The sequence below is a fragment of the Coenobita brevimanus genome, chromosome 16 (assembly GCF_032717465.1).
Source record: "Coenobita brevimanus isolate Jiangsu-jjx chromosome 16, ASM3271746v2, whole genome shotgun sequence".
Taxonomy (NCBI): Eukaryota; Metazoa; Arthropoda; class Malacostraca; order Decapoda; family Coenobitidae; genus Coenobita; species Coenobita brevimanus.
This window is the reverse complement of record NC_136969.1, coordinates 2,439,595-2,459,019: the sequence shown is the minus strand read 5'-3', so window position 1 is coordinate 2,459,019 and position 19,425 is coordinate 2,439,595.

Below are 19,425 nucleotides of genomic sequence, written 5' to 3'. Positions count from 1 at the left end.
GCATTTTATGTACTTGGGTAGTGTGATGCGTAAAGACGGAATTTTAGAGGATGAAGTACATCAAAAGGCACTACAGGTAAGAAAGGTTGCTGGTTCATTTAAAGCAGTGATAAGAAATAGGGAAGTGAGCATGGCTAATATTTCTAAGCTGAGAGAGGCTTGGTATGTTTCTCTACCCGTGGATGATGCTCATATACACGTAATGCGCTAGGAAGGAAATTGACAGAATACTACTAAAATTACTACTACTACTACTACTACTACTATTGCTACTTCTACTACTATTGCTACTTCTACTACTACTACTACTATTAATATAACTATAATTTCTACCATTCTTACCTCTACTACTACCACCAATACTAACTACGTATGGAAGCAAAACTTGGACCTTGTTGGAGGGACGCAAGTCAAAAGCGAAAGCAGTGGAAATTAGCTATCTGAGAGGAGTATGTGGAGTTACTTGGAGAGAGAGGCTGTTAAATAAGGAAGTGAAGGAGAGTTGTGGTGTGGATGTGGATGTGATAGAAAGCGTTAGGAGAAATAAACTGAGGTGGTTTGGCCATGCGGAGAGGATGGAGAGTGAGAGACTAACGAGGAGAGTGTATGTGAGTGAGATGGAGGGAAGGAGAGGGAGTGAGAGACCGAGGATGAGATGGAGGGATGGAGTAGAGAGGTGTATGAGAGAGGGAGGTGTGAGTTGGGGGAAGGGCCGCGTAATGGCAGGGAACAAGCTAACATGGAGGCGATTTGTTTGTGGCCACCCCTTACGGGGTTAAGGCGTTTGGTTATAGATAGATAGGTAGGTAGGTAGATTTTTTTTTCTGTGTCATTGTCTTGCTACCACATTGCGATTTTATTCACCTTGGTTGCGAACCAGCGCAGTGAAGGGACTGACAAAGTTTGTTTCTCACCATTTACTTACCTGATCTCTCTCTCTCTCTCGTCCACACCAAACGCTTGCTGGTGTGGACGGGAGTCATGCATCACTGCAACCCATACAACTGGCCACACTTCACTGTTACACCACCCAGGAGGCTTGTTTGGCTTAGGGAATGGACGCTACGCACTGGGAAGTATTATAGTCAAGGAAAAAAAGATGGCCTACTGTTTCACTGCTTCCACTTCACATCTACCACCACCACCACCACCACCACCACTACTACTATACAACTACTACTACTACTACTACTAGAAGTAAGAGCGGTAGTAGTTAAAGTATTATTAACGGAAGTAGTAGTAGAAGTAAGATTGGTAGCAGTTACAGTAATAGTAGCGGTAGTAGTAGTAGTAGTAATAGTAGTAGTAGTAATAGTAATATTAGTATTAGTCTGTCACTTTCGTCCCTAACGCATTACAAGTATATGAGAATCACCCATGGGTAGGGAAACATACCAAGCCCCTATCAGCTTAGAAATATTAGCCAGCAGGGGAAAGTGACAAGTGCAAGAGGTGAAGCACTGGACAGAGAAACATATCTTCGAGTCTAACTGGTGGACAAACTTTGTTTCCCGTGCCCGTCTCATCTTTTAGTACAAATGGGGACGTATAAGAGTGTGGATTGTTAACGTTATATTATATGGGCTGCTTGTGACTTGGTAGAACTGATTGCCTGCCTAAATGACATTTGCTCTATCGATAGGCAAATCTTCCAAGAACAACAACAACAACAACAACAAGCAGCTAGAAAGCTTTCAGAGAGTGCATATCGCCGCCAATGCCAATTAATTTCATTACTTACTCTATAATTCTTCTTTTCTGCTGCACATAATATTCTTACGGTCACACATTGTCAGTTAATTCTACTGCCTTAATCTGCTCTTTTGCACAAGCTCAGGGAGCACATACCTCCGCCAAAGCCAATAAAATATATGATTTATTTTACATCGGTATCCTGATCCTCCTCAAAATTTAATCAACTCTTTCTTGACAGCGCAGAATTCATTGAGATCCTGGATCAGCTTTTGAGATATGATGTAAACAAACAAACAAAGAAATAAATGAGGGTGAATAGATAGCTTTCTCCAACATCACTGAGAGAAGTACCACAGCTACTACTACTGCTGCTGCTGCTACTTTACTATTACTGCTAATAATAGCCTACTGTTACACCTACTACTACTACTACTACAATACCGCCACCATCACCACCACTATTATCACTACTACTATCACCAGTACTATTGCTACTACCTGATGATAAAGCAACAACAGCAACAGCAACGGTGACCTTTCATACTTCATCTTCAGAGTCATGCGATGCTCCAAAAGCAATTAATACCGAGGCTCGAATCCCGCCTTGTCTAACGAGGCAATATACCACATCACGAGAGAGAGAGAGAGAGAGAGAGAGAGAGAGAGAGAGAGAGAGAGAGAGAGAGAGAGAGAGAGAGAGAGAGGAGATTCACTGATATATAACTAAGTAGAATTCCTTGCCCTCTCACTGCGTCTGGTCAACTCGGTACACTCACACGTTTGGTAAGTGCTTAGACTAGTATTTAAAAAGGATGTTGACTCTCATGATCGGAGAAGCCATAGTACTGGATTTTGAGTAACGCCAGACGATTTTATTCAGCTGAGAGTGAGTTACAGGAGTGTGAGAGTGATAAGAACCCACAATATTAACACTCCTATGGTCAAGACAACATTGGGTGAGAGTGGCCAGCCTTGCTCGTCCCTGAGTGGCGATATGAGAGCAAAAAAATAAACTCTATACACCGTTGGAATGTAAGCCTTTGCGGGGTCCATCTGACTGGAGCGCCTTAATCCAACTGACCAACATGAAAGCAAGGAGATTAGGAACACTGCTAACCAGGTATAACACGTTTAATCTGACAGAGATCAGTAACCGGTTCCAGCTCAGTTCATGGCCAGATGTAGCCAGAGTGAAGAGCTAATTTGTCCAGTAACCAAGGAGACCCATTCCTACCTCATAATTACACACATCGAATTTCATTCAAAAACGACTTTGTATTCAAGTTGAGAAAATGATCCAGTTCTGTCAAATGAAAACAGAGAATACAGTAGAGTGTGGACGACTATACCACGACCACCACCAAAACTGGGGTGGGATACTCCAACGTATTTACAATTGAATCCCTGTCGTTTGATTTGGCAGGAAGAACTGGAAACATAGAAAGTTTGTACTGTTTTCTTTCTCTGCCTCTGCATCCAAAACAGATGACAACTGTGGCAGTTTTCCTCCTGTAACCAGCAATTGTTTTTGACGAAAGAACGCAAGACAGGGAAAGATTCTAGTGTCGTTGACCAAGACATGGAAAGATTCTAGTGTCGTTGACCAAGGCAGGGAAAGATTCTAGTGTCGTTGACCAAGGCAGGGAAAGATTCTAGTGTCGTTGACCAAGGCAGGGAAAGATTCTAGTGTCGTTGACCAAGGCAGGGAAAGATTCTAGTGCCGTTGACCAAGGCAGGGAAAGATTCTAGTGCCGTTGACCAAGGCAGGGAAAGATTCTAGTGTCGTTGACCAAGGCAGGGAAAGATTCTAGTGCCGTTGGCCATTCTGCAAAAACTAATCTGAGATACGACAGGGAACTCTTTGTATATACCTTGAGAATCCAACCCCCGAATTTCTTAGGAGACTATTAAAGTTACAGGAAATTTATGCACATTGCTAGAAAACTTATAAAACATACGAGGCATTTGTCATGTGACTTTTCTCAGAATCTGCTATCATACTGCTGAGCCATGACAAAAAGCACGAAAGTGAGCACAAAACAGCACCAAAAATGCTGTGTTTTGGACAGTGGTGGTGCTGCAGTGGATCCATGCTAATAGCTGGAAAGCTTATGCTTTGTTGAAATGTTTGTATTTTTGTTGCTTGTTTCATGTAGCCCAATGGCAGAAAAAGGCAGTGCTAAGAATCTGTGTCCTTTTATAACTTTTCATCGTGACTGGCAATCTGTTCTAGTGTGAATCTATTGTTATCGCCCGCCTTTACAAGGTGGAGCAATAATGTTTTTACCCGCCTTTGTGTGTGTGTGTGTGTGTGTGTGTGTGTGTGTGTGTGTGTGTGTGTGTGTGTCCATTACATCTCATGAACGGCTTGAGCTATGAACATGAAACCTTCAGGGTATCAAGATATGGCCAAAATCTTGGAGTTGGTCAACAGCACACTCTGGCGGGCTATTAGCATTCGGCTCCCGAATGCTTTTCTTTCATTATAACTCAACGTTCAAGTTGGAGAAATGGCAATTTTAGACCAAGTTAGATTTAAAAAAAATATACAGTAAGAGGTGGTAGTTATGTGGCGTTTTTCAAAAATTTGACACATCCCTCTGAAACGAAAGCCATGAAGTGCAAAACCGAGCGCTAAAACTAGGAGACCTCGGAAATTATCAAAGGTGCAACGAACCTATACACATCACTGCAAAGTTTAAGGGAGAGTAACAGGTGCTACCTCAGTGGGTTTTCTAAAAATTCAGTAGTGTTGAAATGAGGCAAAAGAAGCCAAATTTAGTCCCCCTCCCCCCCAAAAAAAAAAAAAAAAAATGAGTAGCATGTGACCGGCATACTTGGGCATGAGGATAAAACTCTTCAGCTGTGAGTATGCACATTCTGAAAGAAAATGGATCATTTCAGTGTGAATTAATATCGGGCACATAGGATGGCACATCCTCTCATAGTTAAAATAACAACGTTAGCAAGCTCGCTGGCTCGAACACGGTCTACTCTTTCAAGTGTGGATGCCTGAAACTTTGTCTGGTTACCCAGCAACGTAGTAAATGGTTTCCTGGGTAACGAGAATGTTTGGTTTGTCACTCAGTGTAGAATCACGTGAATGCTGCACAACCAGTTAGGTGACGGCGAGCACCCCACCCACCACATATGAGATGGCAGTACTGACTTTATTGTGACTAACCTGGGACATTTTTTTTTAGATTAGAATGGCGATCTGTGGGTTGGTGGCGGTGGTGGCCGTGGTTCTCCCTAACTTTCTCTTAGCCTTCAGAGTCACAGGTCAGTTTATATTCTTTCTGTTGTTATGGTATGATAATCACTGTAGGTATAATTGCATCCCCATGCAATGGAAAAAGGGGAGATAGAAGTATTTATGTGGCAAACATAGAGGTTTGTCCTCTTGGCATCACGGGAAAGATATGGTAGGTTACTTGGTGACAGAGTTAGGGCAATGATTTGGTGGGGAAGAAGGGGATTTTAGGAAAGGAAGAGGATATTCGAAGATACTTATTGATAAAGTATTTAGAGAAGTGAAAATAATATAAGAAAAGTGAATGATATTATAGACAAACATCATGGCGAAGTAAGGACCTTTATTGCCTGACATTTTGGAATTATTTGATATTATTATCAGCAAAATATCTATACAGCGAGAAATGTACACAACCAATAATTTTCTCCTAACAATTAAAAACTGAAATAAAAACACGGAAGCACATCACCGAAGTTCTGTAATATTTACCAGACAAATCATGTGATATTAAAATCAGTTTCACACACACACACACACACACACACACACACACACACACACACACACACACACACACACACACACACACACACACACACACACACACACACACACACACACACACACACACACACACACACACACACACACACACACACACACACACCGCTCGCTGGTGCAGTGGTAACGTTCTCGCCTGCCAACTGGTGGACGGGAGTTCGCGCCTCGCTCAGGTTGCGAAAAGTTTCACTGACGAAGTGGGTGGTTACTGTCCCCCTGGAGCAAGGGGACGGGTGTGTGCGTGTGTGAAGGTCACAGCCTTGCCCTTAGATCGGACTATATGAGCTCTCAGCTCCCTTCCGGGAGGGTAAAAAGCTGACGATCACGACCATCAAGTGATCCTGACCGACCCGGTGAATTACACACACACACACACACACACACAAGAAAAATGTAGGAACTGATGTGCAATAGTTCTTGTAGATCAATGGTTAATGAACTTTTTTTTTGGCCCCGATACCCCCAGATTCAACTCGAAGTCAACCCAGTACCCCTCGTTAATATAATTTCTCCTGTCACTTTCAGCTTCCTGTAAATAGACTGTGTTTGCTTCGTTTTTATTTGATCAGCACTGAAAACCCAGTCTTGCATAGGGCCTACACGATTTTTTTTTTTCTAGGATGCATTTCTGGATATCCCCAAGTACCTATTTCTATACTCCCTTGGGGTACAGACACGCTACTTTAAGAACACCTGCTGTAGTCCAACACCGATGCACAGGGTGGTCCATATATAACGCTCCTCTTCCACTCCAGCGGGAAGTGTCTCGTGTGTTGCGGGGACGATTTAGTCAGCGTTGTCAATGTCTGATTTGTCTCAGTTATTTATTTCCTACTGCCACTGCCACATACACACCCACATCAGCAGACTGAGCCGTCCCCACAACACATACGATATTAGGAGGCATTTTTTTTTTTCTTATGTGACCGACTCTGGGCATAGGCTTCGCAGCTTGCTTCAGGGCCCAGTAGTCCTCCTATGTACCGCACACCTCTACATGTCACCACTTCGGCGCTAACACCCATCGTCCATACTAAATACATGCTAGGGCTGTCTCATACAGGACTGGTGTATTGGTATTAGCGGGGGTATTTTTACGACATGTTGGCGGGTCTTCTGGTAGATCGGTAGAGTCTGATATTTATGAAATTCAAATCCTTAAACTGTTCCCTGCCCCATCTGGATTTGAACCCGGGTCCGTTAGGACTGCAGACCAACTCTCTACCGATTGAGCCACCGCCTCCCCCTGGATAAGTGCTATTGACGAACGACTCTGTATATTTCCATAACAGTTATAAGGAAGGACCATAATACTGAACACACTACACAGACGCTATAGTTCACACACCAGCGTTATACATACCTGGTGTGAGAAGCGCAACAGGTCACAGGAAACCAGGTCAAGCAGGTCACAGGAAGCCAAGTGGCGATGGTTCTGGAAGCCAAGTGGCGATGGTTCAATCGGTAGAGAGGTGGCCTGCGATCTTACCGGACCCAGGTTCAAATCCCGGCTGGTGCAGGGAACAGTTTAAGGATTTGAATTTCATAAAAATTAGACTTTACTGATCTACCAAAAGACCAGCCGACATGTCGTAAAAATACCCCTGCTAATACCAATCCACCAGTCCTGTATGAGACAGCCCTAGCATGTATTCAATATGGACGGTGGATGTTAGCGTCGAAGTGGTGACATGCAGAGGTGTATGGTAGGTAGGAGGACTACTGGGTCTTGGGAGCAGTTTGTGAAGCCTATGCCCAGAGTCGGACTCATAAAAAGAAAAAAAAGGTCACAGGAAGCCAGGTCATTGACTGAAAGGTTAGGAATACATTGATAAAGCGCTTCCATAATAGACAGATACGTGTCATCGCTGCTGCCACCAAGGATTGCTAAGTCAGACTGTGAGAATGAGAGAGAGCAGTTGTGTTGAGTGTGGTGTGTAGAATTGAACGACCCGAGTTTCATGTATTCGTGTGTTTTATTTATCTATTTTTGTGTTAAGTATATATTCCTCCCCACAGCTGGCACACTTCAAGGTCAAACACTTCTGCTTGTAAAGATGTGGGTTTTGAATATGTCTCTGAGTTACACCCGTGAGAAGTAGTCAGTGAAAAAGCTCTGGAGTTTATTACTGAGTTCCAAGCTACAGGTAAAGGGGTCAGTCTACGGTCAATGAAACAACTTACAAGTAGCGAAGTGCAATGAAAACTCTACGTCTATTAGTGCATGTTTCAGCTGGGTCAGTTTTTCCGCCATGTATTCATCACACTTGAGAAGATACTTGTGTCTCTGTCTGTACGCTGAATGTACTAATGTGTTCGCTGTTGCACTCTTACTCTCTGTTTATTATGGGTATACAGGATGGACCAAGCATAGCGCTTCACTGGAAACTCATCTGAGAGTACCTTATGTGTTGAGAGAATAGCTCAGTTTGCTGGTGTGGGCGTGGGCGTAGAAGTGGTAGTAGTAAATGATTAAATGATGCAGATTGATAACGCTGACTGAGTCGTCTCCACAACATACGAGAAATCGGCTGTTCGAGTAGAAGAGAAGCGCCGTATATGGAAAACCCTGTATACGGGGAAAGAGGACGATGGATGGAAGAAAGACAGATGAAAATGGATGGAAGGGAGAAAGAGGAAGATGGAAGAAAGTTGTGGAAGTAGGAATATGGAGGGAAGGTAGGAAAAGGGAAAGGCTGAAAGAGGGTAAGAAAAGAGCCCGTCTCTCCTCTTCCGCCTATTTTCCCTGTTGTTCTTATATCAGTGTTGGTCCACAGGAACTTTTACACTCTAGTTTCTACCTTTGTTTGCTTTCTGAGTGTAACGGTTTATAATAACTCGGCATTTGACAACGGTATTATACAGGTCTTTGTAACACACACACACACACACACACACACACACACACACACACACACACACATATATATATATATATATATATATATATATATATATATATATATATATATATATAATCACTTAGATGATGCCACTAAGGGTAGAAAGTAATATTTTATTTGCTCATACTGGTGAGCACACAGCGGTAATGTAGATTCCACACTGCAGACGATGGAGTGGTGGTGGGTGTGAGGGATGCTGTAGGTGAGGTGTTGGTGGCGGCCTCATCACAACCACACCACACTGTCATCACACTGACTGACCACACACCACTCGCAGCACACCTTCAGGTAATGACATGCTAATCTTGTCTGTCTCTCTATCTACCTATTGCCAGACGCCTTTATCTCGTAAGGGGTGGCCACAGACAAATCGCCTCCACGTCACCCTGTCCTTTGCCATCTTGCTGCCCTTCCTTCTATTCACCTCTCTCTCTCTCTCTCTCTCTCTCTCTCTCTCTCTCTCTCTCTCTCTCTCTCCCTATCATCCTTGGTCTTCCCCCCTTCTTCTCTCCCTCCATCTCACTCACATACACCCTTCTAGTTAGTCTCTAATTTTCCATCCTCTCCACATGGCTTTTGTAAGATATAGTTTTTTTTTGTTGGCATCCAAAAGCATAAATATCACAGTAGACAATACTGAAGGGTAATGACGTACTGTCCACTGCTGTGGGATTGTATTCTTAGCTCTGGAGGTTGTTTTGCTGCCCGTATTATTTCTGCCTATGACCCACTCACACCCGTATTATAAAAACTGAATGCTTACACCCCAGACACTGACGACTGTTTATGGAATGCCTGTGTTTGTTGCAGGAGATAATTATCCATCCCACAGTACAGAATATGCCCTGTTATTAAAACTGAGTGAGCGGATGAACCTTGATTCTGACCACCTCTAAGTGGTGGTCAGAAAGTCCACTCCCCCAGCCTCCATAAACTCTTGCATCCATTACACATCTTCGCATCCTTTCATCCACACACACGTAATCAATCACTGTCTTCCTTTTATTCAGTTCACCATCCACCCTTCTCATCACTCGCCATGTATACCTGTGGATCATTTTGTACCTGAAGAGGGTATTGGCTATCACCAACCCCCTCCCGGCACAAATGCTCACTAAAGCACTGCCATTCTCATCTATCTCAGCAGGCACACCCCACTCGCCAACTACTCCATCCACCTTCACATTCCCTACTTTATCATTCATATCACCAATCAAAAACACTCTCATTCCTTTCAAACTTTTCCAAGTTGAGGGATGTTTATATAACCTGGCAGAGAGACCACTCGATTATATCGGTGCCACCACGCGAAGGGTCCCTCTCCAGCACGATCTCACTTCCAGATGTGGATAAATAAGAATCAACAACCATTTAGAAGGGTTTTATATGTTCTTATCTATTACCATAATGAGCTTCAGAAAATATCGTTAAAATTTTGCACTTCTCTTCACGATCGCATTCTCGGTGTTTTTTGGTCAGTCCATGGCCTTAATGATGAAATACTGTGATGCATTGTTTATAACTGTACAGTATTATGAAGAGTAGTAATGTTCTTGCCTACACCATCGTACATCTCATAATATTTTGGCCTATTTCTGTGTGTGTGTGTGTGTGTGTGTGTGTGTGTGTGTGTGTGTGTGTGTGTGTGTGTGTGTGTGTGTGTGTGTGTGTGTGTGTGTGTGTGTGTGTGTGTGTGTGTGTGTGTGTGTGTGTGGGTGTGTGTGTGTGTGTGTAGCAGGGTGGGTGGTGGAGTGACGAGAGGAGTGCTGGTGTATTCCAAATACCGAACGTGGACAACTTCACCTTACACCACTTGGAGCCTGTCTTCTCACTAGCCCGCCGGGTGAGTGTCAGTGGATCTCATGTTACTACACAGTACTCTTTTCACCTTAATTTGGTCTAGATTCTCGTCTTTCTACAGCTTAATTCACTTAGCTCGTGGCAGAAGACAATGCTACAGCTTTACATCCTTTCCAACACATCTTTTCATGACCAGCATCATATTCCGATATTAGTTACAGTTCAGAATTCAAAGTGAAGAGACGGCAGTTTTAAACCAGATGGAGGTGAAAAGAGCACAGTACACCCTAGAGGGGAAAACATGACTCTCAGGCTCCTATGACCCACTCTCAGAGAAATAAAATTGTCTGGAGTTAGAGTATAATTCTAGTCATGTAAATAATGAGAGAGTTATGGGCGACGCTGTTAACATTCCTATACTGTAATTACTCCAACTTGTACCAGATTTTCGTCTTTCTGCAGCTTATTTCACGTAGATCCGTGTCAAAGTGCGACAATGCAATCGCTCTACATAATCTCCATAGCACTTCTTTGTTACTAGCATTACAGTGCAGTCTCAGTCAATTCTTCCAGTTCAGATAGAATGATGGGAATTTTAGGCCAAGTTAGAGTAAAATGAATGTAAGACCTGTACTCACTCTAAGCTCAAAAATATCCTTTGGCCTGAGATGGACTAAAATGCTAGAGTTCCCCCGTTCATGAAAGAATTCATGGTAATGGTTTTAATTCTGGGTGTTCCTTGACTCACTCATGAATAAAATCGACCGGACTTAGCTGGAAGAGAATGCAAGGCTTGTATTAAGAAGGCTCACTAACACATCTTCCTTAGCGGTTTATATTTGGATATGGGTGGTTAATATCCTGTTGTACGATATTTATGCAGAGTATGGCAATATTGGAAGGAATTATGTAAAACAGAATAGACCAGTAATTGCTTAGGAAAAGGAAGTGACGGCACGAACTTTCCGAATCCTCTCACCTGAAAAACCCGTGTGAGGCAAACTAAAATAAAATACCGGGTTATAGGTGTTAGGACCATTAGAAAGTTGTGCTATAAACTCCCAATAAAGTACGTTCATGCTAGTGCAGTGTCTATTATCTATCTATCTAAATCATCTATCTCTCCTGTCTGTCTATATGTGCATCTATCTATCTATCTCTATTTATCTGTCTGTCTGTGTCTGTCTATCTGTCAGTCTACTTATCTACAGTATGAGTTTATCTGTCTATCGTCCGACCTACCTGTCTGTCCATCTATAGCCAGACGCCTCAATCCCGTTAGGGGTGGCCACTAATCACCTCCATGTCACCCTGTCCTCTGCCATTAGGATGCCTTCCCTCCAATGCATATTCCCCACTCATATATCTTCCCACCTCATCTCTTCATCTCATCCTTGATCACCCCCTCACCCTCCCACCTTCACCTCACTCACATACACTCTCCTAGCCAGTAACCCATTCGGTGAGTTCCGGTCCAGCAGCCGTGGGGAGAACATCACTGAAGAGCTAGTGAAACCCGGCTACCGCAACCCGTAGACTTCATGGCCAGAACAACTGCTAACGCCTACGACCCGTTGAGGGGGTCATCCGATAGCAGATCCGAGCAGCCGGGAGCCCAGAAGATCAGAGGAACCGTGTTTTGGTTCAACGTGAAGGCTGCGTACGGTTTCGTCACGCGTCAGGACACTGGCGCTGATGTTTTCGTGCACAGTCGAGCGATCGTTGCACCCAACACACGGCACTTCCAGCGCTCTCTTGGCGAGGGTGAGACGGTGGAGTTCAGTCTCTCACAGTCTCCTAAGGGTCCTGAGGTCAGGGACGTCTCTGAGCCGGGGGGTGTTGCTGTGCAGGGCTCTGCCCACGCACGGCGACGTCCCACGGCCCAGAGACGCCGGACTAAGGGTTCTAGGTGCTCTGGGGAGATGGACACCATCGTTGCGATGTGCATCGCGACGGCGAGGGCTTTTGTGGTGATAACAGGGCTGCTCTGCGGACTTTCCTCCCTCAGATCTTTGAGGAGAATGGGCTGCCACGCCTTGCCATCCCCGAAAGCTTCGCCCACGATGCCCGTCCCGCCACTCGTCAGGAGCGCCGGCCCCGGCCACTGCAGGCTGTAAAACCCCGCACGACACCGCGGAAACGGCTGCAGTTGAACCCCCTTCTCAAAATGGCGACTGCCATCACTCCTGACGACCCGGCTTCGAACATGGACCTCGATACAACCGCCGCTGAGACCCAAGCACCTCTAATGGCAGTCCAAGAGGAACGGGAGTCCACCCCCGACCCTCGAGACACCCAAGATCCGGCTGCCTTGGACAAAGACCCTCCTATGGAGACAGGTGCTTCCTCCCCTTTGCCACCACCAACCAGCTCGTCCTCTCTGACCATCGCCGACTTTGACTGGAGCAAGCTTGACACTGAACAACTTGTCAACAACGTCGTCAAGAAAATCAGGCTCACGACCAACTTGGAGCTGTACAACGGCCTCAAGTAGTTTCCCTATTCATCTCTCCAACTACCAGAAGCCTCCTAGCTCACGCTAGTCCTCTTCTTTCACCAGCTTCACCTCTGACGGGCCCACAGGCCCGGTCCTCCCACGGGAGGAAACTCTACAACAACAACAGCAACAACAACAGTAACCCGTTCTCCGTCCTCTCCACTCCATTCCTCCATCTCATCCTTGGTCTCCCCCTCACCCTTCCACCTCCATCTCACTCACATACACTCTCCTAGTCAGTCTCTCACTCTCCATCCCCTTCATATTACCAAACCATTAATAACTAATAATAAAGTATACACTGACGATATCAAGATATCCATTATTAGTCTCGGTAACCACTGATCCGTCACCCAGTCCACCTAATGGGCTCCTATTCCTGTCAGATTAGGTCCTTTTGCTCCTGTTCCTTATCTATTTATTTCTCTCCGTAGCGCTAACCTATTCACGTATGTTTTTCAGTCCATGCTGATAGACGTATATAACATCCAAGGAAATAATCTATATACATGTAATACCAAAATTACCATTCTGTTTATCTGTTTGTCTGCCTGTAGCCACAAATCAGCCGAAACGGTGCATTACAGAGCAACGGTTTTTGAAGCAACGTACCTAAAATACGCCAACTTAAAGAATGACAAAAAAACTGGGTGCAATCGGCCTCCTGTTACCAAGAATGTTAATTAACACACGTCCATATCTTATATTATGCGGTTAATGCGGTGGAGAATTTCCGTGGAGTTTCATGCCACTGCATACAGAGAGAGAGAGAGAGAGAGAGAGAGAGAGAGAGAGAGTTTGTCTATCTGTCTTTCTGTCCTTTGTGGAAATCAAGGAGGATGTATTGGTCCATAGAACTCTTTTGGCAGCTCTGACAGGTGTAACTTCTTACGAAGCTAAAGTGGCTCCTCTGATGGCCAAGATTATAATTAATCAGAAATACTCAAGTCAACATGGTGGAAAGATGGTAGCCAATTACCACGGAATTGTTTACTCCTGTAACGATATTAAATGCTACAGCAGGTTGGATGGGTAGACGGATTGGTGGAACTGATGGGCAGGGTTGGTGGGTGGGTGGGTAGTGGGAAAATAGGTCCAAGGTAGGTAGGTCCATGGACAGTATAACCCTGCGGAAATGGGCTCAAGGATGAAATGGGAACCCGAGGGTCTTCTCCCACAAGGAGTGACCATCCAGGGTCCCGGATAATGCTCGATCATAGGGTTTTACTCAGGCAATGGCGGGTACCACATTTAGTAACTGACAAAAATAAATCTCTAAAGCAGAGGTAAGAGGTGATACGGACCTTTTGAAGATAACGAGGATAAGACACACGGGCCATACACCTCATGCACTCAGTTCCAGTCTACCCCAGACGATTTTATTCAGCTGAGGGTGAGTCACAGGAGTTTGGGAGTGAGAATCCCTGTTTCGCTATCAGAGGTTTGAACCAGCAGAACAATACATGCCACCTACCTTTCCTCGAGTGTGTATATTTTCACTTTGTACTTGTTGTCTATGGGTAATTTAATACCTCCCTGGTGGTGAAGGGGTTAATGAAGGCGTTAGCTAATTCCTGTTGAAAATGTCTGTCTTAAGTTGAATGTGACTCTGTGGAGATAGTGAGAATACGGCGACAAACACATATTGCAGTAGAGGTATTCATAAAGTATTGCAAGACTAGTAATTATAATAATAATTAGAAAGCACTCAGAGATCGCATACCTCCGCCAGTACCATTGCCATTAAAATGGATCCGGATCCGGATCCGTAGAGATATTGTGTGGAATACATAGGATCCGGATCCGTCCCTAAATTTAATCAATTGTTCCTTGACCCATGGCCAACTCTTCCATTAAAATCTTACTGGAATTCATTGAGAACTTTTGATGATATTGTGCGGAATACATAGGATCCGGATCCGGATCCGGGTCCTTCCCAAAATTTAATCAGTTCTTTCTTGGCCCATGGCCCACCCTTCCACAAAATTTCATTGAAATTCATTGAGAAGTTTTGGAGATATCGTGTGTACAAACTTACAGACAAACATAATTGAATGCATAACTTCCTACAACTTCGTTGGTGGAGGTAATAAGAATAAGAATAAAAAAATAATAATAATAGCAAAAACAACAACAACAACAACAATAATAATAATTACAAGCAAGTGCTGTTTACTCTCAGTTAAGTTTGGAAATGGACGGCCTGGCCCGACCTGACAAGTCACGATAAACGGAAGCTGATAAATTTACTCCTATGTGAAGTAGATTGAAATTCTCTCCGCCTGTGGTAGTACACCACATAAATGGCGAGTTAAAATAATCTTTATATTTCACTAATGTAAGCTCTTGTACACCACTATAACATTGATCTAAATAACGTACAAGACATCATCCAGGTGTACATCCAAGACAAGAGTTGTAATATTCGGTGTACATAACAAGTGTTGGTGGCGGTGCCTTGTGTCATAGGGACGGTTGGCAGCACTGACGTGAGATGCCGCTTGCTGCTCGTGACGGACCTGTGGAAGCAAGTATATTGCTGGTAATGGAAACACACACACACACACACACACACACACACACACACACACACACACACACACACACACACACACACAGATAGATGGATACCTAGGCTGCTTCCCCCAAAGAAAAAGAGGCAGCCGAGACAGGACGACACACTCCCAATGTACCCATTCACACACACACACAGATTTATTCGTATCTTATTAGATGGATATATAGTATATATATTTTGTTTTTCCTACTGCTACTTGTACTTGATATATATTATGAACCGTTTCTCATGTGTTCTATTTTTTACCGTCATATCAGCAACACTGCAGTTCAGATACCTGAAGAACTGTTATGAAATCAGTTCTCATTTATTTATTTAACTTTTATTTAGCTGAAATTGATCATTATGGGCTGATTGTCATTATCTGCCAGTGTTACCAAACAAAATTTTACCTACAGCATGAGGAGGAGTTACAGTATAATGATAACTGAATGTAGTGTTATGAGTGACGAAATTAATCCCACAGGCTGGAGTTGGAACATAACCAGGAGACCCGAGTCTAAGCACAGCTGTTGGTGCGCCTCATTCTGGGTGTAATTCGTCTCTTACGCTTCATTCTGGGTGTAATTATTCGCCTCTCATGCTTCATTCTGGGTGTAATTCGTCTCTTACGCTTCATTCTGGGTGTAATTCGTCTCTTATGCTTCATTCTGGGTGTAATTCGTCTCTTACGCTTCATTCTGGGTGTAATTCGTCTCTTACGCTTCATTCTGGGTGTAATTCGTCTCTTATGCTTCATTCTGGGTGTAATTCGTCTCTTATGCTTCATTCTGGGTGTAATTCGTCTCTTATGCTTCATTCTGGGTGTAATTTGTCTCTTATGCTTCATTCTGGGTGTAATTCGTCTCTTACGCTTCATTCTGGGTGTAATTTGTCTCTTACGCTTCATTTTGGGTGTAATTTGTCTCAGTACACACTGCTGCAGGTGCTGCCTTCCCTGCATCGTTGTATATTTCCTGGTCCTGTAGTGGTGTGGTAACAAGGGCCACCTGAACGACCATGGTTCTCCGTTGTACCTTCCTCCCGGGATGCCAGGCCTCTACAAGGGAAGGACAGGTTTAGCAATACGGTCTTGTGTGTGTGTGTGTGTGTGTGTGTGTGTGTGTGTGTGTGTGTGTGTGTGTGTGTGTGTGTGTGTGTTGTGTGTGTGTGTGTGTGTGTGTGTGTGTGTGTGTGTGTGTGTGTGTGTGTGTGTGTGTGTGTGTGTGTGTGTGTGTGTGTAAACATGAGTTAATTCTTTGAAGCCAATGAGGCACCGTTGATTTTGTTTTTGCTTTTACCAGACAACTTTATTCAGCTTTGAAGAGGCTTTTGGAACTGGACAGATCCGATTTAGCCTTCAATTATCCCTTCACTGCATGAGGTCTCTCCAAAACTGAATAAGATCGTCTGCAGTTACCAAGATTAAAATGAAAAATGCGTCATCGGACTGAAGTGGTTAATATCTCTTATACTTTGTAGGAACAAAAATCATACTCGAAGAGAAGAGACAATGTTTCCTAAGTAAACAGTCATAATATTGAGTTAATTATTGGCGCCGCGGTCTGACGTCAGAAGTAGCGCCAAATGCAACAAGTAGCGGCATCATCTTGGCCGCGGCACACCCTTCAAAAGTAATCATATTGGACAGGTAAACAGCAGACTTGGCAACACTGTCGCGCTGGTTGCCCTCTGTTGCTGACGTCACGACCCGGTGACGTCACAGAGAAAGGGCCTTATGTATCTACTGTAGGAGGTCTCGGTCTGGTACAATCGGTCTTGGCCAATCTAGTTAACGGTGACTTATGCCAGGGTCACTCGGGACATTTTCCACCAAGCCTTACATCCAAAATTGCTGCTTTTCTCGATGAGGACATTCTTAAGTTATCGGGGCAATTATTTAGGAAAAATTCTCTGACGGTCGTGTCCGTCTGAACAGGAAAGAATTCCAGCAATAATCGGGGTCAAATGCATGCTGATATTTTATTTAGGTGTGCAAATTGTAATGCTCATTTTTGTGCTTAATCATCACGTAATATGTTAATATTATTATGGATATAATACTCATATAATAATTATAAAATCACAAGCGTAGTATAAAAATGGATGTTGCTTTGACCAGCTTTTGTTCACAACCATGACCACCCTCACTCCAGGTCACAGACTTCCTCACGGTGGTATCCTTCTTGTCAGTAACATGAAAAACAAGACTCAACAAATGAAGTTATTGGAGTTTGCAGAGTCATATCCATTGTCTCGTGGTTTCTGGTCATCCAAATTAAGCTCTGACTAGTTTATAATAAATGTTCTCACTCTGCCTTCTAGTAACCTACTTGCCAGTCCACAAACATTTTCTGGATAATAGTCCGCTTCTGTATTGTAAACATCAACATAGCCAGAACAGCATCATCCTTGCTGGTGTTTATCTTCACTGTTTTTATTGTTCTCGTGCAGGTATCAGTAAAACTTAATAACAGAGAAGGCGATCATTCGCCCTTCGCTTATGGCAACACTTTTTTTCTTGCTGTGATAGAAGGGCTGGTGTGAGGACCTCTGAAATAATTTCCATGCCTGTGCTGTTGCTTAAATATATCCCGGTGTGGCCACGGCTTTACCATGTTGGTAAATTGCGCCGCCTCTACTCTGCCACACCAGCTGATTTCCGCTCCGCCGGTGACAAGCTCTTACAAGTGGACCTTTGGCACAATCAACCTATCACGAAACATTCTCTCGTATCAGGTGTTTGGCTCCTCTCACAGTCGGAACAACTCTAATAGGGCCTATTCTATCAGAGCTAACGCCAGACAATTTTATTCAGCTTTCATGGGTATTAATCGTCTCTACAGCTGACGCCAAACGACCGTGTAATGCCAAGGGAGTCAAAGGAGCAGGTATTCTCATCTTTTCCTGAGCGATTTACTGTATTTTGTTTATTACACCTTAGGCTACTGTCCCGTGCCGTGAAAATCAGGTGGAAATACAACAGTCAGTGATCACTTGAGAAGCAATGTCGTGCCAGTACCTTACGAGAAAATAGTGTTCGTGACCAGAAAACTATGTGGTGTAAGTGGGTGGCTGCCATGGTGACAGGGTTTGAAAAAATGATGACCTAGGCAGCCCTCTGCCTAGCCAGGTGACTGAGGTGACACAGTCCCGTGTTCGAATGGTGCAGTGCGCCTCTGCCTTCAACTTAGTGCCAGTATGTCACCCACTAATACAACCACCACACAGCAGTACACAATGATATCCCAGGATACCTCGCATGCATGAGGAACAAAATGCCCAAGGATGACCTTGTCAATACTGTAAGTGAGTTGTACAACGACGATGATGTCAGTGTCGCCAGGGCCACCTTCTGTCAGCTGTTACCGGACATGCCAGACTCCCAGATCAGGAAGAAATGCTTCTGGAATAAGAAGGATAATATCTCTATAATACTTGATACGATGCATGAGACGCCAAATGCCCATCCATCCTTGGCATATCAAGATATTACAAATATTCCACCCACAACTCTGGGAAGCGCTGACATCACGACACTCTATCATCAGGTTACATCCCTCAAAAGTGAGTTATACATATTGAAGACTGAAAGGGCAGCACAGGAGGAGCAGCTCGTGTCCCTTATGTGTGAACTTGATATAAGCAATATGAAAAGTGAACGAGAGGCACAGGTGCAGCCACTGACAACAGTCACACATACTCTGCGAGACATGAGACAAGAAATTGATGCTGAGATGAAGGAGATGAAGAAGTCCCGAGCTGCAGCCATGAAAGAGACAAGAAAGCCAATGGCGGGGTTTAGATCGCTTCTTGACGATATACGTGCACGATTTGGGTACTGGGATAAAGTGCTTCGTGAATCCCCCCGCCTCACAGCTTAACACTGGGACGGGCGGGGTGTGTAGGAGCGGTGTGCTGAAAGAGTGTCACCACTCACCACACCACTCTCCCCACCACAATAACAAGCAGTGGAACCGCCACACCACCACAAACACCACGTTGGGACACTGTCATTACAGCCAATACACCTGAGGAAGACCACGACACTACTGACGTGGTACAACCTTCAAACATCTCTGATAATGATATCGGAGCTGATGCAGACCAACCAGATGAAGGCGATGTTATGATTCCTGACCAAAGGGGACAGGGG